Source organism: Girardinichthys multiradiatus, chromosome 9 (assembly GCF_021462225.1).
Source record: "Girardinichthys multiradiatus isolate DD_20200921_A chromosome 9, DD_fGirMul_XY1, whole genome shotgun sequence".
In the NCBI taxonomy this organism is placed as follows: Eukaryota; Metazoa; Chordata; class Actinopteri; order Cyprinodontiformes; family Goodeidae; genus Girardinichthys; species Girardinichthys multiradiatus.
In genome coordinates this window covers 37,219,891-37,247,067 of record NC_061802.1, presented here as the reverse complement: position 1 = coordinate 37,247,067, position 27,177 = coordinate 37,219,891, and positions in this window count along the sequence as shown.

Below are 27,177 nucleotides of genomic sequence, written 5' to 3'. Positions count from 1 at the left end.
TCATGTCTTCCTCCCAGGTCCGAGCGCCAAAGATATAATAATATAATTTCACATCATTAAACTTTTCTAATTGCCAACCCTCTCTTTGTGAGTCTTTTCAGATTGAAATGGCAGTTCCACACATCCAGTTTAATACATCTATTGCATAAGTGCCCTTTAGATCATGGACCTTTCGCCCTGGTCCAGCTTGGTGGGAAGAATAATAGTAAGTCGTGTTACACATGCACATTGGAATAGTCCCCACTGGGATGGAACCAGTGCCTACGACACAATGAGAAAAATGGGAACCTGCAAGAAGCTCCACATAGTTGGACACAGGGGTTGTAACATTAAACTGTTTAAACTCTGTAACATCACAGTTGTAAAATGTTACATTACCCATTACCACGCAGAAACTGGTACTGGCACCAGAAACGCTATTTCTGATAAAATACTCATTCCTTGGCACTGGTACTGGTCTAGCTGTCAACCTGGGCTGGCTGGAAGAGATAGGAAGTTCAGGGCATACATAACAACCAGAAATGTCCCTGGACTTGTTTACAAATTCTTTGCATATTGGTACCAGCTGTTAGTCTCATACAAGTAATTTATATCTTGTATAAACATTCCATGGAAATCTTCATTTATCCACCTCTTTAATTTCTGGAGATCATGAGATTGTGGAAATTTCTAGCATATTGTTAACACAATTAGGGCACACGTGATAAACAAAACTAAATGTTTCAACAACATCTTTCCTTTACATTTATCTGTTAGTCTCTCTCTCATCCCTAAGGGCTAGGAAGGATCGTTGGTTTCTTCACTGACGTTGAGACGAAGGCTCCACTAGATGGCGACAACCCCTTTGTAGTCAGACTATCACTTCCTAGCCTGTGGGTGGAAAGACTGACAGGCTCACCGGTGTGCTTTGTGTATACAAGTTGCCCACTCTTGGATTTTCACAGCGGTAGGAGTTGTCAATAACACTTGGGATGGACCCTCCCACTTTGGATCAGACCACGTTTTCTTCTTAATGGTCTTAATCAGCACCCAATCACCTTCTTCCACGTCATCAGGAACCTGTAAGGCATCAGAAGCCTTATTTGACAGATTATTAACATTTTGTATGTCTCTAGACTGTAATATCTTCCTCATGTAGTCTGCTAACGTTGCATCTTGTTGTGGATCTTTTCGGTCTTTTTGTAGATCTGGGATTTAATAAGGTCTGCCATGTTGTGACGGAGCAGTTCTGTCCCTTTCCGTTGAGAGAATGCACACACCTGTTCACACCCACACATCGCAATGCATGTGCCTACATACCCATTCAATTACATGTCCCTCGCAGTATATGACAGCTACCGCCAGATCGCTTTACACATTCATCTTTCCTTCTTATAGTCCGTGGCGACCAAGGGAGCACACTTGGAGGCGCACGTAGAAATCGGTACTCATACATTCACATTTAAACATAATGATATAAGTTTGTACTCACTCATGTAGCGTTGTACAGGTGCCTGTGGCAGCTTGAGCAAAAGTGGGCGTAACGCTTCGTCCTGTTTATAAAGGAAGTCGGTACTCTTCCGCCAGAAAACTTAATGGTAGATTATTTTTAACTAAAGAAAACCAAGAGCGTCAGAATGAAAGGAAGAAGTTAATATTGATTGGTTTTGGGGTTATTAATGTGTTGGTTTTTCTGCGTAGTAAAATAATTGTTGGCTGATCTGATTGTGGGTTGGGGCTTAGGGTTTATAAGAAGAGCTTCTGACTGCTGGTGTCAGTCTGGCCTGGTTACAGAGGAGGTAATGTTGATGGGCAGCACTAAGATAAAGATAAGATAAGGAGTTGTAAATATCATGTATATATCAAGTTTTTCCTCTCATCTTTTCTGCTATTCTGCACTTCAGTTTTTGGGAGGTGTGTAAATAAAAACCTCAACCTTCAGATGCTGACATGCCCTCCGTGATTTTTTTCGACTTTTTGGAGTCAAGTTGATGGTGTCCAGGCCCACCACATGGGCAACTAGAAGGAACCCACGACACATGTATTATTTCAAAAGTTGTTAATCCACCATGAGCTGATGGGGTTATCCTCATATTAAGTTTTACTATATATAAACATTCAACCCAATTTCTTTTTGTTTCTTCCATTGTCTTTCTAAGCTTACTTTTAACTGTCCTACTTGTTCTCTCTGTCAACCCTGCACTTTGGGGGTGGAAGCTACAATGTGTTTTCAGGTCAATCTTAAAACATTTACCAAGTTCTTGTATGACTTTGTTAACAAAATGTGTTCCATTATCACTATAAATCCTTCTTGCAATTCCAAATGTGCATAGCCCCTTTTGCCAATGTTATAACATTTGGTCCTTTGCAAGGAAAGATTTCCTTGGGAGTTATGTTTCAGACATATCAAACAACATGCACAAATTGTTTTTTATTTTCTTTTTTTAAGTTTTTTTTAAGTATTAAATACATATGTAGGCCAATCATCCCCCCTGTTGAGACATGGCTCTGCCCATGGCTCACATATCAGCCCAGTGGAACATTGATTTAGGTAATATAGGCTTTCCTTCAGGGCATCTAGTAATCCCAACATTTACACTCAACTAATTTAGCCAGTAACAGCACAGCATTTAATAATTTCAGTAATAACTCTGCATTTTTCCATTGTACTGCCAATTCTAACTTTTTTTATTTATTTTTTTATTTCCATACATAATATGTGCCGTCCAAATGTTGACCTGTATGTTATCACGATAGATAGCGTTAAATAAAATTAAATAAAGTTGGATCTTTCCTACAAATGTTTTTGTTTGCCATGATAAAGTTGCTCTCTTTTAATCATCTGGTTCCATAACAAATGTTTGTGGTATTCATCAGCAAGATTATAACGGCTCTGAATGTTCTATTGTAATCTAGTTTTTTTTTTTAGATGTATCTACTTTTTTCTTTAATGCAGTAAGTCCTTATTATAATTAAGAATGAGGTCACTAATTGTGTTAGTTGCTATTATTTTAATAATGCTTGTTTTAGTTTAGGTTTCATTAGTTCTGGAAAAAACTCACTCCTCATCCGTTTAGAAGGCTTAATAAAATTGATGAACACAAAAATGAAGAGCATGTTATGTTTTATAATCTTAGTTTGTCTTACCCAGTTTTATAAACACACTGTACCGTTTCAGTCAGCTATAGTTGCTCCCTTTTAATTACACTTTGTATTTATTTCAAGTAACTAAAGTTTGTTTGAATTAACTCAAGTTTTCTCCATTTTAGTCCAGTCCAGTAATTCTGTTAAGGTACATTTCATCTTGTGTTAAATTTGTGTCTAATCTGATCATTCTGAACCTGACTGGAAAAAGTCCAAATATCTGTTAAAATCCTTTTGTTTTACCATAAAGAACTGACCTAAAATTATTATGGTACTGTTGAGGATCAGAGTTGCTCTTGTTTAATTATTATTGTGCACACATACCCTAGTTTTTACAAAAAACAAAACAGACATTCATTTCACAAAAACAGACAGACAAAATGGGCAGACATTGGCCACACAAAAGTTTGATTACTCTGTTTGTAAAATAATTGTAGAAAAATTGAAGACAGGTCTATGAGCTTTCTTATGTTTATCAGTATTTCAATACAGGTAGAAGCATTGCTATCTTTGTATGATTTTGGAAAAAATCAGGAAACCTTATTGAGATAGAAGTTTGGCAATGATCATCAAAACATCAGACCTTTATTAGCACTTTTAAGGTCCCTCGAATACGCTCTATAATGAAATCAGTTATTCCCATTCACACACATTCACACACTCACTGTCGGTGTTTGACATTTTTGGACTTTGGTTGCGGTTTTGAGTTTTGTTTACTTTCAGCTAGATGTTTCTATTTTGGGTTTTGTAGTCATGTTTATTTCTTTCTGTTTCCTGACAGTTCTGTTCTCTCTCCTACCTCCTATTGTTTGTTGTTTTCTCTCCCCTCGCTCTTAGTTCCTTTAGTGGTTGCTTTCTTATTACTTGGTATGGTTTTCTTATGATGATGATGATTATTATTATTATTATTATTATTATTATAGTTCTCTGGCTTCCTTGGGTTATCTAGTTTAGTTTCCCGTTTAGTATCTTTGTGTTTATTTATGGTTAGGTATTTGTTTCTTTGTACTGTTCTAGTTTATTACTTTTTTTCTTGTGCTACTCCTTGTCATTAGTTTTCTCTTCAGTTATAATTTGCTCTGTGTTAGCTTTTCAATTACATTTCTATTCTTCCAGTTCCTTCTTATAGGTTAGCTTTAGTTATTGTTTACTTTTGTTCTAGTCCTCGTTTTCTCTGCTTCATTGTTGTCATTCAGTGTTGGTTTAAGTTTGTTTACTTTTGTAGTTAGGATTTCTTTTATTAGTTCTTATTTATCTTTGTCTATAGATTTGTTTAGGCCTGTTCACTGTATTGTTAATTAGTTCCTTCTCCCATGCTTTAGTCTTTGTATTAGTTTCACCTGTTCCCTCTGCCTCCCTGCTTCCATGTCACACCTGTTCCTAGTTCTTTTAATTACCCGCCCTTTGTTACCCTCTGTATATTAGTTAGTCTAGTTTCTTTGTTTGGTGCTGGTTTGTTATTTGTCTCTTGGTCTCGCTTAAGTGTACCTTTGCTTCATCTAGTCCTTTAGTTTTAGAGTTTTAGTATTTTGTTTGACCTGGATACTTTGATGTGCTTGCTGCACCTGCCTGCCTACTTTGAGTTTTTGCTTTAGTCTGGATTTAATAAATCATCGTTCTGCCTCGCCATGACGACTCCTCGCCTGTCTCTGCACTTTGGTCCGCAACAAAAACCTACAACTATGACACTGACAACTTTTCCCCCATGGCTGTCATGAACATCTGCTTAATGGTTTTTAGGATTTTGTGTTTTTATAATGTAAAGCACTTTGAATTGCCCTGCCACTGATATGAGCTATACAAATAAATTTTACTTACTTACTTCTCTATCAGAGCAATTTCATTTGCAAAAATTCCAATATAACTTTATTTTTATATTCTTAAAATGCACATTGTTTTCTTATAACCCCTTTTGTTTCCACTAGGTCTGTTTTGAATGCTTCAATTCTTTTTTGTTCCACCAAGGATCAATAAGGTGGTCTTAGTGGGGTCCACCTTGAAGGTGTTGTCTGTTGGGTCCGTCCAGTCTGGAGAAGTGTCAGGTTGTCATTGTCAGGTCAGTGAGGTTCATAAGTCAGTCAGAACCTTGGTCATTTGGTCTTGGATCGTTTGGTCATTTGGTCTGTGCACATAATGTTTCATAGATCCAGCCTATGATCAGTCAGCAAAACTTCCACACAGTGTGATGTTATTTCTCAAGCTTCCACTTATCAAAGGAACAATTTATTGTTAATAAATGAGCTGCATTTCCTAGAACACTGCATCCCACTGTCTTCCTCCTGGATGAGCATCACCTGTTGAAAGACTTCCATCATTGTATTAGTCAGTTTGTTTCACATATTCACTCAGATCTTTATATTATACCAGTAGGTGAAGTTATTAGTATCTCATGTAGACTGACATATACTGTTGCACTTGGAGAGGATCTCAGTTTATCCATGTATGTTGCTGCAATGTCTATCATCTCTTCATCTTCATCATGAGTATTATCTATAGTGTCCCCTCTATCATCTAGTCATGGTTGACTGGGGTGCCCATTTGGACTGTTTCTAGCCCAATGACCATGCTGTCCACAAGCCCAGCATGCATCATTTCTTCTATCATCTCCCCCTCTCACTTGCCTCCGTCCACACCCCCTAAGGCCTCCTCTTCCTCTGAAACTTCCTACCATTCTATCCCTCCCCTTACTTTCTGGTCCTGCATAAAATATGTATCTTCAGCATAGAAGGTATCAGTAGGGGGTTGTTTTTTCTTTCCACTGACCACCTTTTCAGCATGCATTGCCCAGTTCTGCCAACTGCTAACCGAGCAGGTGGGTAGATCAATATTATGTTTTGTGACCCAGTTACGAATCTTAGGTAAAGCATTTGCCTGGAGGGCATTTTTTAATTGCTGTTGACAGGGACTGTCATCAGCATTATCATGTTGCAATCCACTATTACTTTTAAACACTTCTACCATTGTTATTTTGTACTCAATGATAGGCTCCCCTATTTTCTATTTAGTCTGGTTAATGATGGTACAATCTGCTCTCTGTCTAAACTCTCCTTCTAACATTTTCCCACAACACCGCAAATCGTGGATTATCTGTTCCACTGGCGCTGAGGGTTCAGGGCAGTCGCAGCTGCAGCAGCGCCCTGGGGTTGTGGCTGCCTGCCCCTCCCCCTTAGTACACAAGCGCCGTTATCTTCCTCTCTGACTTCTGCTACATAAACCTCCTTGCTTTTTTTTTTTTTCTAAGTTTGTCTTTCTGTTGCAATCTCTGTACCAAATGGGTACAAGCAGGACATCCTTTAAAATTATAATCTTTCTACCATTTAGCGAGGTTTTGTACTGTATCTGGATCTTTTGAGTGCATAAACGTTGCATCTCCTTGTAACGGAGGCTGCTTCCGGACGCAGTTTCCCATTTTAAGAGTTGTTTTTTTATTTTTTATTAAAACGTATTGATAAGAACTGAGTTAATTTATATTAGCGCTATTTATTTGATGTTTTGTGCTTTATTATATATACTTTTATCCTGTTTACTCTAGTTTATTATTATTATTATTAGGACTCCGCTCTATTCTTATATATATATTTATCTAACAGGGGTATAGTTGTTATATATATTTTTGTAGCCTACCATCAAATCAAAACAGAATTCCTCAACAGGCCCCCAACATCTCCCAGAAAACAGGCTTCTAGATCAAACACCTAGTTGTGATCCGGTTTTCCGCATTGAGTTCTACTTTCGGAGATTGCAGGGGTTTTAGACTGAGATCTGATGGCACCTAATATCCAAATCAGAATTCCCCATGATACACCTCAGCAATCAACAACTTTATGTTAACACCAGCAAGGTTTCAGGTTGTCTCACTGAGTGAATCATGTGATTCTGCATTCATGCACACCCCCTGTTTATTATCAGGCCTCTTCAAAAACTGCAGTTCTGTTAAATGCCAAGCATACCGGCTCGTGTATTTCTCTTTTATATACTTAGTTGGTTCTGTCTTACCTGAGCGTTCGTTCACACTATCTGTCGGAACGTGTTAATCCACCTCCCTGGTGCCCCTCGGTCGATTCGGCGGTTACCAACACAGAATTCACTGTGCAGGATTTTCTTTCTCCAGACGTTCTGGAGGCAGACTGAAACCCCACATGCACCGCAGGACCCCGGGCAGCAGATTTCTAGCCCTCCGGCTGAAGGACCAAGAAATAATAGAGTTAGAAAGCTGATAAACACAGACAAGTGTAAAATAAGACACAAGTGAACCAAGTAAGTTTGACTTGCAAGAGTGAGACAGTCCTCTACCAGAACAGCAACTTCCTTCTCACAAAGGGAGAAATCCTTGCACCAGTCTTTTATTTACAACTCACATTACTACAACCAAAACGCTGGAATCGGTTCAGCCAATTCTTACAGAGATTTCAACCTAAAAGAGTAGTCATTCCCATATATGGTATAAGCTTGTCATGTCCAGGGAGTGATCCACTCCAGACCGCATTCCTTAACCTTCAACAAACACTTATTAAACTAAAAAACAATCATAGGAATCATCTTAACTATAGTAGAACTTCAGACATAAACATGATTTAAAGTAAACAATGATAACTTATATACATTTTTCCAACAATACAAAAGGAGCCTCAATGAAGTACTGAGTGCATAGTGCATGGAATTAACATACTTTTCAGGAGCCTGGCATTTCTATTTGAAAGATCAGTTTTTTATTGGTTTTACGTAATATTCTAATTTTCGGAGACACTAATTTTTGGGATTTTGTTATCTGTAACCCATATTCTTGGTTCTTGGAGCTCCGCCATGTCCTCCTCTGGACCGGAGCAGACACAGTGTAAATCCAGGCTTACAGTAAATACGGCACTGAGTGAAACAATTGGAGGCAAAGTGAGCAGCATGGAGCAGAAGCGGCAGGCTCTGGAGGACCGATCCTGACAAAATTAAAAATAAAAGCAGAAATATATATATATTTCTTTTTCCTTTTCCTTAGATATGGGTTTTCATCATGAAATGTATATATTTTCTTTTTCCTTTTCCTTACACATGCCTTTGTTCTCTTTACATTTCCTCGTCTCTCTTTTTCCTTTACTTTATGCATTTCTCCTGCATTATGCAAATGAGGAGGGCTGTCTTCTTCTCTCCAGCTCCTCTACTATTGGTCAATATACAGGAAGGAGGAGGATCCATGTGCAGGCCGAGGGTGTGTCCCAATTCAGGGGCTGGATCCTTCCAAGTCCGTATTTGTGGGCTGATTACGTCACAGCGCGGCGCGGAAGGTCTGTCAAATGCGGCAGACAAATGCGTCCTTCTTTTGCCCGATTTGAAGGATGCGTTGTGAGTATCCTTCGCGGTCCATCTTTTCCCATGATTCATTGCGGGTCGAAGCGGTTTGGTCAAACAGGGGCAGCCATGGTGGACCACAGTGGCAAAAGCTGAGAGTAAACTGTAAAAAATTACAATTTCTGTGACACAAATGAACTTTTACAATGTTTTTAGTGCAGGAATATAACTGTGTAGACGTGAAAAATCTGCTTGATTTATCAAGACATCGCTTAATTTCAAACGTGCTCCGACGTGTTCGGAGTTTTCCGATCCATAGTAACTGCCCGCTTGCCTCCGCCAGCAAGCTAGACCCGGTGAGATCAGACCGGACTGTCGGCACTGAGCTCCCGCTGGCAGTCATCACAGTGAACGTTTAACACAAGTGATTTCTAACAGTTTATGTTACTTTTATTTTATTGTATTGTGTCATTTGTTCATGTAAATCGATTTGACATTACAGGTGATATTAAAGTTAACCTGAATAAATGGACGATTTTATGTAATCTTACCGTATCGCTGGAGAATGATTGAGAATAAATAAGCTTTTAAATATAAATTTTTGATGAAGAAATGTGCTATGTATGTTTTTAAAAGTATATTTATAATTCAGCTAGCATTATAATTCGTGATTCCATGTACAGCTGAAGAGAAATACAATTTCAAATGCAAGCAAATCTCAGTAAACAAGTTAAAAGTTTGAAAGAGCTTGTTTTAGGCATTTGCATAGAAATATTTTAATATGTTCTGCAAATTAAGACAAATGTAAAATTTAAAAAAGGCTTTTTTTATACTGATATTAAGCAAGATAGGTTTTTTTTTTTTTTTTTTTTTTTTTTAGGGACAAAGGAGCAGACGGGCCAGTTTATTAAGCTCAGGGGTGAGAACCACTACCTTTTTACTGGAGCTAAAAACTCAGCCACCGTGGCTTGGAGGTACAATAACAACATTCTTTGCAGTCAGTTTCTGTCCAGTTTCAATAACTCCTATCTTTCTAACTTTCATAAATATCCATCCAGTGATTAACAAACTTCTTTTGGTTTTCCCTCTTTCCTTTTGCTTGTTTAGGACAATTCTGGAGAAGATGGTCCAACAGGTGTCTTCATGCAGCTAATGACCTCAAACAGGTGCTTCTAATTTAGAATAATAAGTGGAGTGGAGGTGGACTGTTTAGAGGCGGACAAACAGGTCTTTGAGGGCCAGAATTTTTGCTGATTGGCAGGTGTTCAAATACATGAACAAATAACACAATAAAATAAAAGTAACATAAACTGTTAGAAATCACTTGTGTTTAACGTTCACTGTGATGACTGCCAGCGGGAGCTCAGTGCCGACAGTCCGGTCAGATCTCTCCGGGTCTAGCTTGCTGGCGGAGGCAAGCGGGCAGTTACTATAGATCGGAAAACTCCGAACACGTCGGAGCACATTTGAAATTAAGCGATGTCTTGATAAATCAAGCAGATTTTTCACGTCTACGCAGTTATATTCCTGCACTAAAAACATTGTAAAAGTTCATTTGTGTCACAGAAAGTGTAATTTTTTACAGTTTACTCTCAGCTTTTGCCACTGTGGTCCGCCATGGCTGCCCCTGTTTGACCAAACCACTTCGACCCGCAATGAATCATGGGAAAAGATGGACCGCGAAGGATACTCACAACGCATCCTTCAAATCGGGCAAAAGAAGGACGCATTTGTCTGCCGCATTTGACAGACCTTCCGCGCCGCGCTGTGACGTAATCAGCCCACAAATACGGACTTGGAAGGATCCAGCCCCTGAATTGGGACACACCCTCGGCCTGCACATGGATCCTCCTCCTTCCTGTGTATTGACCAATAGGAGAGGAGCTGGAGAGAAGAAGGCAGCCCTCCTCATTTGCATAATGAAGGAGAAATGCATACGGTAAAGGAAAAAGAGGGACGAGGAAATGTCAAAAGAACAAAGGCATGTGTAAGGAAAAGGAAAAACAAAATATATATATTTCTGCTTTTATTTTTAATTTTGTCAGGATCGGTCCTCCAGAACCTGCTGCTTCTGCTCCATGCTGCTCACTTCGCCTCCAATTGTTTCACTCAGTGCCGTATTTACTGTAACCCTGGATTTACACTGTGTCTGCTCCGGTCCAGAGGAGGACATAGCGGAGCTCCAAGAACCATACGCAGATCGCACAATAAAATCCGGTAATAAATGCGGTAGCAAGTCCAAAACAACTCATTCTGTGGAAGTTAAACCAATAAAACTGCTTCATTTTATGATTCATGCATCCAGATATTTTAATGTGTTTTTCATGTTTAATTGCTTGGTTTATAATACCTTAGTTAACCCAGTAACTGATCTAATTGATCTAACGTTATCAACTGCTAATATATACACATGTATGTATTTAAAATAAATGTGTGTATTAATTAGACTAGATCTAGTCCATCTTCAGTGAATTATTTTGAAAATGCGGATGTTGTTCTCATTCTGTTTCCTGGTGGTGTGGTATGATTCATGCATATTGACTCCGGCATCTGGCAAAAATAGACTCTGGTCGACGTCCGCAGGTCGCATCACTTGTGCTCTGCCATCTGATGATTTTGACTTTGTTGTTCTGTCTCTGCAGCGTCTCTCTGTGATAGTGACTGAAATATATCTAAAGAAATATCAGATTTTTCGCTGCTGTCTGTGTTGCTAGTCATTGTAGCAGCAATCAGTTTACGTGCCGGGGTTCCCTATTCATCTGGGGGCTGTTAAGACCTTCAAGTGTGCCGCAGCAACATGCAAAGACACGCAGGTGTCATACAGTTTGTGCGTGCTGCTCCCAATTGTTTAAAAGGCATCCCAGTTCTTAAACTAAACCTAAGTGAATAGGTTGGAGGAGAGTTGGGTCCTGATTATGTTCTATATTCTACCCCATGTTATTATATGTTAAGGCACACACAGGGTTAAGGAAATAACTCCATACAGTCTAGTGAAATGGTCTGGAACTGTTGAGAAAGAAATTCGTTTTTTCATAGAATTGGTACTTAGAATGAGGTTTGTTTTTTATCATAACATTGATCATATGCATACAAAACACACAATTTGAGTAAGATAATATTTCAAAATGTTTTGGTCAATACCCAAATATCTATTAGGCTAAAATTCAGTGGTCTGACTTAAATATTTCTTAACAGCAGAGGAACCCCATCAGTTCAAAAAAGCTGCTTGGTTTAAAGGAATGGGCAAAAATAAAAGTGGGAGAATGTGTTAGAACTTGAGACATAAGCCAAGACACTTGCAGCTGCAAATGCTGCAAGAACAAGGCTCAACAAACATTATCTCCCTTCCCAGAATAGGTATTCTAATTAAATCATTTTTAACAAGAAAAGCACTCATAGATCTCAGAATTCTGCCAGGGCAGTAGGGTCATTGACACATGTCAGCTGCTTGCCATACTGATGAGCTATAGTCTGGGTGACCTCTGGCAACTGCATGTCAACTGCTGACAGGGTGACAAACCATTTGGGAATCCCAAGTTGTTTCACAGTGGTCTGGAAATGATAAAGAATCCTTAAAAAATCCTGGATCCAGATGGGGCTCCTCATCACCATCTAACAAGCATTTTCTTCTCCTAATACGCACCTTCTAAATTATTGGCAATTTGCAATCTTAATACAAAGTATTTATCTTAAACATAACTTTCTTTTTCTCTTTATTTCTAACATTTAACCAAGTAGTATAACTTAATACAGGAAGAGATAAAGTCTTTCTGTCATAAAGTGGGTTTTTGATGGACCAAAATGCAGGGAAGAACTCCTGAAGCTCGAGGTTTTCAGGTAAGATGAGTGTTTATTATCCATGTCAGAACACAGACAAGGTAGCCAACACACGAGATCGCACATAACATAACATAACATAACATAAGGAACCAGCGGGGAACAAAGGAAACAAACGGGGCGAGGCCATGGAGATCTGCGACGGAGCCGCCGAGACACAGCAGGCGGAGAGGGTGCGTCCTCGCACCCCTCAGGGACAGGAACCGGAAGTGGAGACAGGTCCTCCACGAACTCCTCCGGAACGGGAACCAGGGATGGAGGCAGTTCGCCCTCAGACCACTCCAGGACAGGACCAGGAACAGGAGAAGGAAGTGGAGGCTGTCCGTCCATGGACAGGAACAAATTGTGAGGGTGGCTCAGCTTGGGACCTCTCCGTAACAGGACCAGAAACAGGATTAGGAGTCGGAAGCAATGGCGATGGCTGATCAGGAGCCAAACCATGAGCTGGAAAGCCACCTCCAGCTTCAGTTGAGAGGCGAGCCGAGGAGGGGGCACGAGGCCTCCTCATTGAAGCGGCGATTTCTCCCAGGGCCCTTTGTCGCTCAGCCTCAATGATGTGGTGAATCCGAGGATCAGGAAAAAAATCCCTCCTCGACTCGAGCCAGTCTTGAAGGCTGCCAGCTATTTCCAGACTTCTCCATGGTGAGCTGGGAGAGGTCACCAGGTGAGAAAATAATTTGGCCAGAATCTCACCCCTCTTGAATTCCCTGACCATTCCTCCCATTTGGTCCCATTGGCTGGTTCCTTCTGTCATAGTTTGGTTTCTGATGGACCAAAATCCGGGGAAGAACTCCTGAAGCTCGAGGTTTTCAGGTAAGATGAGTCTTTATTATCCATGGCAGGTAGCCAACACATGAGATCGCACATAACATAACATAACATAACATAAGGAACAGCGGGGAACGAAGGAAACCAACGGCTTAAATACAAAAACTGAACAGCAGGGGGAACCAATGACAAACGTGACATGACAATCAGGGGAAAATACAGAACAGGTGTGGGCTTGGGGTGCAGGGAGACAGAAAACAAAGGACTAGACCAGGTAATATGGCAAAAACACAAGCAGGTATGACACTTTCGTTTACTTGAGATTTATTTTGATTTACCTCCTTAATTAATGTATTTTACATTCGTTGTCAAATATTAGAATTTTAGAGTTCCAAGTTGGAAAAATAAATTAGGTAGTCAAAATGTGTCACCAAGTTCAATATCAAAATCCAAGATGGTTGCAGTGCATATAACATGTAGTGATAGCATTGCTACATTGTTAGCTGTTTGTTTAGCTGAAAGTCTTAAGCCTGTTGACTAACTAAAGACGCTAAAGTTGGGTGTGAATTCTGAATTCTGGGGATAAATAAAATCTGATCATTTCTAGTTTTGTTCAATAATCTATGACCTCAGATTTCAGCATGCAGTCTGGTGTCCACTCCCAAGATTTCCTTCAGTGAAATGTAATTGGGAATATGAAAAACATCTGCACTCAAATTGCATTTGACACTTAGAAATAACAGGCTAGCAATATCCCATGACAGAATACTATATAGTGAGTTACTAAGCACTTAACAAACAAATAACAATCTCAGTGATATTATGTTTTTGTCAGGAGTAAAGCCTACAAAATGCTGTACAATAATGATTTGTGTTAAATAAATAACACTCTGGGTAACGTCACTTCCTGTTTTTGCTGTTGCACTTGGTGAATTGTTTGGTGTGTGAAGGCTCTCTCGTTTGATCTGATTTCTCTCTATTGTGATATCTCTTACTTGTTATACATAAGCACGTTAAAACACATACTTTCTGTGGCTGCTTTTAACATTTGGGAACTCTCCGTGTCTTACACGGTTTTTCTAGTAGTGGTAAGGGGTCGCTAGCTTAGGGTTAGCTTTAGCTCCACCGTTCTGCTGTTTCTCTCTCTGAGTCTCCTCCTCTCTCCTGCTCTCTGTCAGATGTTCAGTTACTCCTCTGCCTCCTTTAGTGATAATGGTACTTGTAATAAATGTAGCATTTTTGTAGCTTTGGAGGCGAGGGTGTCAGAATTGGAGGCCTGGCTCCGTGCTGTTAAAAAACCAGCAGATAGCCGAGGCCCCTTAGCCAGCGTGGAGCCACTGAGGGTAGCTCCCCGTAGCAGTCCTCCAGCAGAGCCCGCGCAGCCGGGGCCTCAGGCCAGCTGGGTGACGGTACGTAGAAAGCATAGTCCTAGATCCCAGCCCACAGGTCACCACCAACCCGTCTGCATTTCTAACAGATTTTCCCCGCTCAGCAACACACACAGCGAGAAGCCAACTCTGGTAATTGGCAGCTCCATAGTCAGAAACGTGGCACTAGAGACACCAGCGACCATAGTCAAATGTCTGCCAGGGTCCAGAATGGGCGACATCAAATCATACCTGAAACTGCTGGCTAAGGATAAGCGTAAATATAGTAAGATTGTTATTCACGTCAATTGGAGGTCACCAAAGTTAGTGTTGTTTCGGTGTGTAAGTTTGCAAAAACAATGTCGGACTCCGTAATTTTCTCTGGTCCCCTACCCGATCTGACCAGTGACGACATTTTTAGCCGCATGCTGTCATTCAACTGCTGGCTGTCTAGGTGGTGTCCAGAAAACAATGCGGGCTACATTGATAACTGGCTAACATTTTGGGGAAAACCTGGTCTGATCCGGAGAGACGGCATCCATCCCACTTTGGATGGAGCAGCTCTTCTTTCTAGGAATCTGGCCAAATTTATTAGTTCTCCAAAACTCTGACAACCCAGGGTTCAGACCAGGAAGCAGGGTCGTAGTTTAATACTCCTCTCTGCAGCTTCTGTACTGCTACCCACCCATTACCCTATTAAGACAGTGTCTTGCTCACGGCCAAAACTGAATAGGTTAAAAAATTATCTAAAAGGAGGAAATCAGGAAAATCTCATAAAAATAAACACAACTCAGGCCGAAAAGAAAAATAAAACAATTAAATGTGCCTTACTGAACATAAGATCTCTCTCTTCAAAGACATTGCTAGTTAGTGACCTGATTTGTGACAATCAGATTGATTTATTTTGCCACACAGAAACCTGGCTGCAGCCATGGTTACTATAATGTTACTATAAATGAGTCAACTCCTACTAATTATTTAAAATTTCACATTCCTCAAAATACTGGGCAAGGAGGAGTAGCAACCATCTTTCAGTCCGCTTTATTGATTAGTCCCAGACCAATCAATAGCAACAACTCTTTTGAATATTTAATCCTTAGTTTTCCTCATCCAAATTGCAAAGCACTAAAACCACTTCTGTTTGTTGTTTTGTACCGTCCACCAGGACTCTCAATTTTTAGATCAGTTTTCAGACCTTTTATCTGATTTAGTGTTAAATACAGATAAAGTTATTATAGTGGGGGATTTTAACATTCATGTTGACACTGAAAGTGATAGCCTAAATATAGCGTTTAATGCTATCTTCGACTCAATTGGCTTTGCTCAAAACATTAACAAACCTACCCACCTTTGTCTTCATTCTCTGGACCTTGTGCTGACATATGGCATTGAGTGTAAAGACATAACAATATTTTCTCATAACCATGTCTTGTCTGACCATTTCTTAATAACCTTTGAGTTTAATTTAACCGAGTACTCCACACCTGAAAGAAAATTTCATTATAGTAGATCATTATCAGGCGACGCTGTAACAACCTTTAAAGAATCTGTTCCACTTTTAATTTCCTCATTATCACTGAAAAGCACAGTGGAGGGCAACAATTCTGTTTCTGCCCCTTCACAAATTGATTCTTTTGTTCATAGTGTTTCTTCACCATTGCGTGATGCATTAGACAATGCAGCCCCTTTGAAAAAGAAGGTAATCATTCATAGGAGGCTAGGTCCTTGGTTTATTTCAGAGCTGCATACTTTAAAGCACAATGTTAGAAAATTGGAGAGAAAATGGCGCTCTACACACCTAGAGGATTCCTACTTAATCTGGGAAAATAGCCTACTGTTGTATAAAAAGACACTTCACCAAGCCAGAACAGCTTATTTCTCATCATTAATAGAAGAGAACAAGAATAATCCTACATTTCTCTTTAGTACAGTTGCTAAACTTACACAGAGTCATAGCTCTGTTGAGCCATCCATTCCCTTAGCTCTTAGCAGTCATGACTTTATGGGATTCTTCTTAAATAAAATTGATTCTATTAAAAATAAAATCTTTGACACACTCCCGAAGATGATTACTTCATCCTCAGCAGTGAGACAACATTGGAAATAACTGCAGAACCTGACTTGTGTTTGGATTGTTTTGATCCTGTGAAGCTTCCTGAGTTATCAGAAATATTAGCTTCATCTAAACCTTCAACTTGTATGTTAGACCCAATCCCGACCAAATTATTTAAGGAAGTGTTCCCTCTGATTACCAGCCCCATTTTAGATATGATTAATCTATCTTTAGTAAATGGATATGTACCACAGCCTTTTAAGTTAGCTGTAATTAAACCTTTACTTAAGAAACCTTTGCTCGATCGAGATGACTTGAAAAATTACAGACCTTTATCCAATCTTCCATTCTTATCTAAAATCCTTGAGAAAATAGTTGCTGATCAAATGTGTGAGCATTTGCACAGCAATGACCTGTTTGGAGAGTTTCAGTTAGGTTTCAGAGCTCATCATAGCACTGAAACAGCTCTGCTGAAAGTCACTAATGATATTCTTATGGCCTCAGATAATGGACTTGTGTCTGCACTGGTTCTGTTAGATCTCAGTGCTGCATTTGATACAGTCAACCATAATATTCTCTTAAAAAGACTGGAATATGCTGTGGGGATCAGGGGAACTAGGCTGGTTTAAATCTTATCTGTCTGACACTTACCAGTTTGTTCATGTAAATGATAAATCATCTTTAAACTCCAGGGTTAGTTGTGGAGTACCACAGGGTTCAGTACTTTGGCCAATTCTCTTTACTATATATATGCTTCCAATAGGTCAAATTATCAGGCAGCATAGGATACATTTTCACTGTTACGCTGATGATATTCAGCTTTACTTATCCATAAATCCTGATGAGCCCAACCAGTTAGATAGACTACAAGCATGTCTTGAAGATATAAAAACTTGGATGACTTTAAATTTTTTGCTTCTAAATTCAGACAAGACAGAAGTTGTCGTCTTTGGACCGGAGTCTTTAAAAAAGAAACTGCTTAGTCAATCACTTAACCTGGATGGCATTAAATTGACCTCCGGTAATAAAGTAAATATCCTTGGTGTTACTTTTGACCAGGACATGTCATTTAAATTCCATATTAAACAGGTTTTTAGGATTTCCTTCTTTCACCTCCGGAACATTGTCAAAATTAGAAATATCCTATCCAGGAGTGAAGCTGAAAAACTAGTCCATGCATTCGTTACTTCAAGGCTGGACTATTGTAATTCGTAACTATCAGGATGTCCACAAAATGCAGCTAAAAGCCTTTAGCTGATTCAGAATGCTGCAGCAAGATTTCTGATGAAAATTAACAAGAGAGATCATATTTCTCCTATTTTAGCTTCCCTTCATTGGCTGTTAAATCCAGAATATAATTTAAAATTCTCCTCCTCACATATAAATCCCTTAATGATCTAGCTCCATCATACATCAGAGATCTGATTGTTCCATATGTTCCTAACAGAGCAATTCGTTCTCAGACTGCAAGTTTACTTGTGGGTTCCTAGAGTCTCTAGAAGTAGAATGGGAGGCAGATCCTTTAGTTATCAGGCTCCTCACCTGTGGAACCAGCTCCCGGTTTTGGTCCGTGAGGCAGACACCCTGTCTACTTTTAAGGCTAGGCTTAAAACTTTCCTTTTTGATAAAGCTTATAGTTAGAGTGGCATAGGTTATCAGGGAGGGAGCCTTCCTCCCTCCCTGTTGGTTGGAGTAAGGGGGAGTCAGGTTTAGCCTAAACCGGCTCAGTTATGGTTGAGGTGCAAACACACCCTCAATTTCTGCTACCTGTATGATCCCCTCTCTTTTCCAATGGTTATAATCAGTCTGACAGAGGGAGGTATCCCAATCCTTGTGGTTTTTAGTATAACAACATCAGTGGGACCGTTTGTGGGGTGCCTTGAGACGACATTGTTGTAAATAATCGCCGTTTAACTAAATAATCTGAACTGAAACTATCTGTGTAGTTATGCTGCTATAGGCTTAGGCTGCTGGAGGACATAATAAGGTGAATGTGGCTCAGTAGGAAGAGTAGTTGTCTTGCAATCAGAAGGTTGTGGGTTCGATTCCAGCTTCCTCCTGCCATATGTAGATGTGCCCCTGGGCAAGGCACTTAACCTCAAGTTGCCTACTGATCTGCGTATGGTGTGTGAGTGTTAGTGAGTGCGATTGGGTGTGGTGCTAGTGTAATGTGCTTTGAGTGGTCTGTATGACTGGAAAAGTGCTATATAAGTTCAGTCCATTTACCATTTACCATAATGACCACTTTCACCCTCTTCGCTACATTCTCACACTACTCTCCACTTTTACATTATTTGCTGTTATTTCAGCTTTTAACCTTGTTCTCTCTTTTCACTTCCTAGAAGTTACACCTGGCCTGGCTCTGTGTCTACCTGTGACACCTTTCTGGAGAGGGCCATTGTCCGAGCTTCTGCGGGCAACAACTTAATGCTCACCCTCTACCGATGATCCACATGACCCTGTCTTTTAGTGTTTAACCCTTTCTCTCTCCTAGATATTACAATTGACTGAGCTTTTACTGTAACTAATTATATATGCTCTCTTTCAGACTCTAACCTTGAAAACTGGCTCAGAGTTTATCTGTTCTTTCTTTCTAGGTGAAACGACTAAAGGAGCTACATCCATTAACATTTACTTTTCCTTCCCATAGAAAGTACTCCTGGATCAGCGCTTCTTTGTGTCTCTGCTCTATTCTCTCAAACCCCCAGTTGGTCGTGGCAGATGGCCGCTCACACTGAGCCTGGTTCTGCTGGAGGTTTCTTCCTGTTAAAAGGGAGTTTTTCCTCTCCACTGTCGCTACATGCATGCTCAGTATGAGGGATTGCTGCAAAGTCAACGTCGGTGACTGTCCACTGTCTCTACATGCTCATCCAGGAGGAGTGAATGCTGCAAGTCACTGAACAGATGAAATCTGCTGGGTTTCCTTAGACAGAAAAACATTTTATCCAATTTGAATAAATAACTGACTCTGACTGCACTGTTCAATGATTAGGATTAATTGGAATGTATGTGGCTGTTGTGAAGTGCCTTGAGACAACATGTGTTGTGAATTGGCGCTATATAAATAAAACTGAATTGAATTGAATAAAGGATTTCTACCTAATCCAGGATCTCTAATCCCAACAAAGTAGTTTTATTAGATAAATAAACATTGGCAAACATTAGATATTCTCTAAAAAAGCTATATATGGTCAATTAATCCAGTTTGTTGGTAGAAGGGTTAAATAATTCAGTTGGTTTATGACCATCCCAGTATTACAAGCTTTCTTAACTGACCCTCTACAAAACACATTAATTACTGGAAGACTTTGACCTCCCCCAACAGGAAACACACACATGCAAGTGAATGGTGATGGCAATTGTATTCTTTGTTGCTGCTTCAACATCCGGATTTACAGGGACACGTTGGAGGAACAGAGGCCATATGACTACTATCAGGCCTCTTTCCTTCTTTGACTATTCAAAACAAAACGACCAGTATTTCTCTTTCCTCTTCAGCCACTTTAATTTAGAGATGTGAAGTCATTTGATTTTATTGATTTTATCTAATCTATAGATTGCTTTAAAGTATTGTTAGTCCTTTTAAAATCCCACTAAGCACCTGGAAAGTGTAATGAGTGAACTATTAAAGGAACAGATAGTTTATGGTTAAGTGAAGGCATTTTAATTTACCTCCCACAAACTCAGTCCAGTACTAGGATTACTTTTCTTTGGATTTTGATTTTTTGATCACTACTTATTTCATCAAAACATCCGATCATTCATTACTTTTTTTCAGGGTTTTCAGTTGTGTTTTTTACAGGTTGTCCACTTCACATCATCTGGTGACGAGAATGTCGGGATTTTCAGTTTGATTAGTCTGACAGGGGAACGGACAGTTGAAAAGTAAAAATCGGACTATTTTCCGATCTGTAAACACTATACGGTCCCAGCTAATGCCTACAACAATACTACAGGTCCTTCTCAAAATATTAGCATATTGTGATAAAGTTCATTATTTTCCATAATGTCATGATGAAAATTTAACATTCATATATTTTAGATTCATTGCACACTAACTGAAATATTTCAGGTCTTTTATTGTCTTAATACGGATGATTTTGGCATACAGCTCATGAAAACCCAAAATTTCTATCTCACAAAATTAGCATATTTCATTCAACCAATAAAAGAAAAGTGTTTTTAATACAAAAAAACGTCAACCTTCAAATAATCATGTACAGTTATGCACTCAATACTTGGTCGGGAATCCTTTGGCAGAAATGACTGCTTCAATGCGGCGTGGCATGGAGGCAATCAGCCTGTGGCACTGCTGAGGTCTTATGGAGGCCCAGGATGCTTCGATAGCGGCCTTTAGCTCATCCAGAGTGTTGGGTCTTGAGTCTCTCAACGTTCTCTTCACAATATCCCGCAGATTCTCTATGGGGTTCAGGTCAGGAGAGTTGGCAGACCAATTGAGCACAGTGATACCATGGTCAGTAAACCATTTACCAGTGGTTTTGGCACTGTGAGCAGGTGCCAGGTCGTGCTGAAAAATGAAATCTTCATCTCCATAAAGCTTTTCAGCAGATGGAAGCATGAAGTGCTCCAAAATCTCCTGATAGCTAGCTGCATTGACCCTGCCCTTGATAAAACACAGTGGACCAACACCAGCAGTTGACACGGCACCCCAGACCATCACTGACTGTGGGTACTTGACACTGGACTTCTGGCATTTCCTTCTCCCCAGTCTTCCTCCAGACTCTGGCACCTTGATTTCCGAATGACATGCAGAATTTGCTTTCATCCGAAAAAAGTACTTTGGACCACTAAGCAACAGTCCTGTGCTGCTTCTCTGTAGCCCAGGTCCGGGGAATGCGGCACCTGTAGCCCATTTCCTGCACACGCCTGTGCACGGTGGCTCTGGATGTTTCTACTCCAGACTCAGTTCACTGCTTCCGCGGGTCCCCCAAGGTCTGGAATCGGCCCTTCTCCACAATCTTCCTCAGGGTCCGGTCACCTCTTCTCGTTGTGCAGCGTTTTCTGCCACACTTTTTCCTTCCTACAAACTTCCCACTGAGGTGCCTTGATACAGCACTCTGGGAACAGCCTATTCATTCAGAAATTTCTTTCTGTGTCTTACCCTCTTGCTTGAGGGTGTCAATAGTGGCCTTCTGGACAGCAGTCAGGTCGGCAGTCTTACCCATGATTGGGGTTTTGAGTGATGAACCAGGCTGGGAGTTTTAAAGGCCTCAGGAATCTTTTGCGGATGTTTAGAGTTAACTCGTTGATTCAGATGATTAGATTCATAGCTCGTTTAGAGACCCTTTTAATAATATGCTAATTTTGTGAGATAGGAATTTTGGGTTTTCATGAGCTGTATGCCAAAATCATCCGTATTAAGACAATAAAAGACCTGAAATATTTCAGTTAGTGTGCAATGAATCTAAAATATATGAATGTAAAATTTTCATCATGACATTATGGAAAATAATGAACTTTATCACAATATGCTAATATTTTGAGAAGGACCTGTATTAACTGTGGGTGCCGTTACTGAGGGATCAGAAATGTAAGAAGCTATTAAAAAGGAAACTCTTTTCTATGATTTGTCAAGAAACATCTGCAGGTCATTCTAAGAGAGCAAGAGAGAACGAGGCTGTCAGTAAATAACAGGAAGCGTGAACGGAGAACAGCCGAGCTGCTCTGTTTTTCCCATTTAAGGTTTCAACCTGATTTTCATGGAACAGAACTGATTTAGAAATGTTGCCAGCATTTTGGAAATCTCAGAATCTATATTCTCTAGGGAATAAGCACACTTTGGTTGTAGGTATGCAAGCCTTCTAAACTTCCTAATCGATCATGTAAGAACCTAAGCCCGGTTTAAAATGTTGACTCAGCAGTCACTCTATCTTTGTTTTTAAATGTCATTAAACTGTTTTACAACGACTTCTCTCTCATAAGGCCGTTCAACATTGCCTCTGCTCCAAATAGAAATAATTAATGACTGCTAAAGGAAAGCACAAAATATTTTCAGTGTTGTTTTTATATCTTCTTATATTATAGCTCAAATCAGAATAAAATTAAATCTGTTACAGCAGGTCAAAGCATCAGATGGATGCATCTCAAGTCCTATTGTTTAAAATTACTATTCCTGAAGTCCTAGCTATGGGAATTTGTTATTTTAACACATTTTCATCCAAACCTTGAAAAATGTAAATGGTATGATGGATGAACATGTTCGACACAAAACTGTCATTTTAGGCCAAAAGTCGTTTTGGAAAAACATCCTAAGATAAACTTAGATATAGATTTAACAAAGAATATTTCTTATAGAGGTTGTGTGGCTGTGGGACCTTCTCAATGATTATTCTTTAACATGTTTTCAAGAGTTGTGTTGCAACATCACCCAGGACTTCCCCCTCCATGCTGCACCACTGTAATTTCCCTGGCATGTCTGTAACACATCTGCACTGGACCTGGGGAATGACGCGAGTGTCCGGTAAGAGCAGCGATAACCTGAGAGGGTCTCCTTCCTGTACAGCTGGGCTTAACCAACACAACAACTCTCATGAATGAATTAGTCACCAAAGACAAACGCACACATAAACACAATTCCAGATTTAACTCTGGCATTGATGGTTCTCTTCTCCTTGATGTGAAATAAGGCCCTTGGAGGCTTGGCATATATCATGTAAGGAAGGAACAGCAATTTTATCATGACAGTAAAAATAACATCCCCACTCTCCAGAATCTGCATCCATCCTTCCAACAAACACACTGCCACCCGTTGTTTTTTAATATCCAACAGCTGAGTGACCTCATGAGAAATTTGTGAATGGAGAACAGGGCCGGTGCTCTTATCTGGCTCTGCAGGTTTCAGCCCCTTGTAGGTCTATGACTCACAATAACAGTGACGCAGCACATCCTGCTCTGCTCAGTGGATTTTGTTGCAATCAATTGTTGGTGGCATACAGTGCAGTTGTGTAGGAATCACTCTGGTTATGCCCTGATGGCAGCTTTAGATAACTGCACAAAAGTAACAGTGTTAGGATGTGGGGAATTAGACACTCGGTTTAATTACATAAACTTTACTTTAAAATCTGTTCCACGTGCACAATTAAGTCTGAAAGCTTAAAGTGTTACTACTTTGCTTTATCGGACATGATGAAGAAATTTCATAACCAAGAGCAACTCTTTCAGGAAAACTAATCTTTTAAAACAAAAATTTCCTACTGTTTATTATATTTACTTTACAGGAAATTAGTTTTAAGGCTTCTGCTCAGCCTTGTGCTGACAGACGATTGAATAATTAGAAGTAGACATGTATGTTATCTCATTCCTGTACCTAATTTAATTTGATTTTTTTCTTTCATGTAAGCAATGTGACAAGAAATTTTAACAAGGTTTCACACAGATTATTTAAGCCCTTTTTACACCCTTCTTTGAGGCAAGCAGGCAAGAATGATATGTCTGAACCTGATTAAATGACACTGGAAAACAAGTTAAAGATTGTTTGAAAAATCTTTCAATGGTTTTGGCTTTTTAAGCTCTCCTGAAGCTGCACAAAAGCAGTTTTGACCTGGGGCTGTAAATTTGCAGTTCTTAACACTGGTTAGACCCACCTGGCTCTGATGGGTGTTTGAATTTAAGGGAGGGTCTGCTAATCCTTATTATGTTTACATTTTCAAATCCAGTTTCAAAGCTTGATGTAACTGAACAGCCATTTATCGTTTTCATATCTTTCAAGTTTGTTTATCTTTTCTTTTTGCTGAATTGTGGATTACCTGCTTCACTTGAGATATACAATCCCTACAAACTTGGAAACTTGGAATTCTGCAGTCCCAGGTACGCAGATTATGTTATTTATGCTGCTACTCCTGCAACAGTTTTTTTAAAATGACAGCTAAATCGAAAAGAAAAACGGTCCTTTTTTAACATTTCATTTGACAGAGAAAAGCTATACTGGCAGCATAGGGACAGAAGCAGTGACAACGTGTTAGAATTAAAAATAAAAGGTGCCACATGATTTTTAAATCTCATATCGATTATGGTCTGTTATCACTCAAAGTCTATTTCAAATACATCTTAATTCAGTCAAGGAACAACAAGGTGTCATTTATACTCTTATTTTTATTTTACCAAATGAAAGCAATAATTTCTGCCTTCAAATGTTTGTTTTACAGCAAAATTATTTGAGATAATACTTTAGTTCAGGCCAGATCCTCTTAGACAGATAAGTTCATGTCCCATTTCTTGAACTAGTGAAAAGATGTGTAACACCTGAAAAAGGAATGGGAACCCTCTATAAAAATTGCTTTGGTTTGGTTTGGTCTTGTATAAAATGCTGCTATGTTTTTATTGCTGACTTTTCTTTGCTTCACATCGGAAGGGTCCATTTGATAGGAGCCATCATGGAGTGTGTGTGAAGTCTGAAACAACACTAAATAAACAGATGAAATAAAATGTGTAAACTAGCAGGTGACAGCAAGTAATAGTTAAAAAATATGAATCTTTTAGTTAGACTACTTAAATTGTTTGTAAATATTTATTTCTGAATGTGCCAACTGAACCAAGAATGTAATGTGGAATTTACTGACTGGTCAAACCTTGACTGAATTCAGCAGCAATTTGTGAAATCTCCTTGTGAAAAAAAGGGATTGAATGTTTACTCAAGAACATTGTTGAAATCATTCTCTTTATCTATCAGTAATATCTGCAGGTCTGTGTGCAGGTTGTTGTGTGTGTGCTTGGTTGTGCAGTCGCTCTGCTAGCAGATGCAGCTCACAAGTTAGGATTAATTGCAATGTATGTACCTGACTGTTGTGAAGTGCCTTGAGACAACATGTGTTGTGAATTGGCGCTATATAAATAAAACTGAATTGAATTGAATTGAATTGAATAAGGGTGCAGTATAGGGGAAGTTCCAGAACAGCCTAATTGTTCCCACATATTTAGAGGTAGCCTCCCATACTGCTAGAGATTGTCTTGCATGGCAATTTAATGTTGTCCTTTCAATGTCATAGCTTTCTGGTTTCAAGCATTCACACTAGAACATCTCCTTGGTTTCCTCTGTCATTTCCATGCAAGGCCAAGGCAAAAAAAAAAAAACCCTGCTGAAGATAGTCCTGAGGTCCTTGCCACTCCTCTAACCAGCTACCTGAAAAACATGTACCTGCCTGTCCATACAATCACCATCCCACTATTAGCATAGATGCCAGTCTCAGCAAGAACAAGATATACAGTACTCTCTCCCCATAGATAACCAACAAATCAAGTAGGACATACAACCAGCAGAACTTTGTTGCTTGAATTCAACAACAAATTCGACAACTTCTGTCAAGTTCTGAGTTTGGATCGGACCAAAGTGCAGATAAGAGCTTGGCAGCCGCATAATTAAAGGAATCTCCATCTTTAATTAGCAATCTCGAGGAAGTAGCAAAACACAAAGAACTGATCAGGGAAATGAAACATGGCAGAACAGTGAGTAAATAAACAGAGGAACCAGCAGGGAACAAAGAACACAGACCAACTAATATACAGGGAGAAAACAAAGGCAAGTAATCACAGGAACTAAGAACAGGTGTGACAAGCTGGCAGGGAGGCAGAGGGGACAGGTGGAACTGATTAACAACACAGGGAAACAGAACTAAACAAAAGTTAACACAAAACACAAACCAAGTCCAAGGATGTCATATCATGACAACTTCAAATCTTGCTGAAGTTAAGGGGGGTTAATGGCTTCACCCTCTTGACTAGTGGATGGCAGCGAAGAGCCCTCAAAATCATTGATGAGAGAGGGATCCAGGATAAAATTACAAGGCACCCATGAGCAGTGCTCTGGGCCGTAACCCTCCCAGTCTGCAAGGTACTGGAAGCCTAGATGGCCGCGGGTGGGTGGAGGGTGTCTAAAGTAGGGCACAAAGGACTGGAAGGGACGGGTTTGATCTGCCAAACATGAAAAGTGGGATGGACCCGATAGTGAGAGGGCAGTTTAAGACGGACAGTAGAGGGACTGATGACAGAGCCAATCTTAAAAGGACCTAGGAACCTGGGTGCCAACTTCTTGGAGAAAGCTGTAAGAGAATGTTCTGTAATGATAACCAGATTTCTTGTCCAGGCAAGTAGATGGAAGCCAGGACCCTCCTTTTATCAGCGAACCTCTTTTTTTGGGTGGATGTGCATTGCAGGGCAGACTTGGTTTGATTCCAGATACTTTGACAGTGGTGAAGATGGGTTCTGACGGATGGGAGGAGGGAATCAGAAAAAGAGGCAGGTAGAAGTGTGGGTTGGTATCCTATGGAGGCCTCGAATGATAAGCTTGTGGCTGCAGAAATGTGGCAGTTACGGGCGTATTCTACCCAGGCCAGATGCTTGCGCCAGGAAGTGGGGTTGTTATTGCACAGGCAATGAAAAATGTTTTCGAGTTCCTGGTTAAGCCGTTCACATTGTCAGTTTGTCCGGGGGTGGAAACCAGGAAAAGGTTGAGGCTTAGCTCCCAAGGCCGAACAAAAGTCTTGCCACACTTGAGTGATGAACTGGGGTCCCCATTGGAAAAGATTTCCACAGGGACCCCATTGAACCGGAAACATGACTGATTAATAGTTTGACAGATTACAGCAGCGGAAGGATGTCTGGTTAAAGCCAGGAAATGACATGCTTTAGAAAATGGTCAGGGGTTGCCGTAACCTGGCAAGAGGTTCATAGGAGGACTTGTTTCGGGCGCATGTAACGCAGGCAGAAACAAACTCAATAACATCCCTGTTCAGG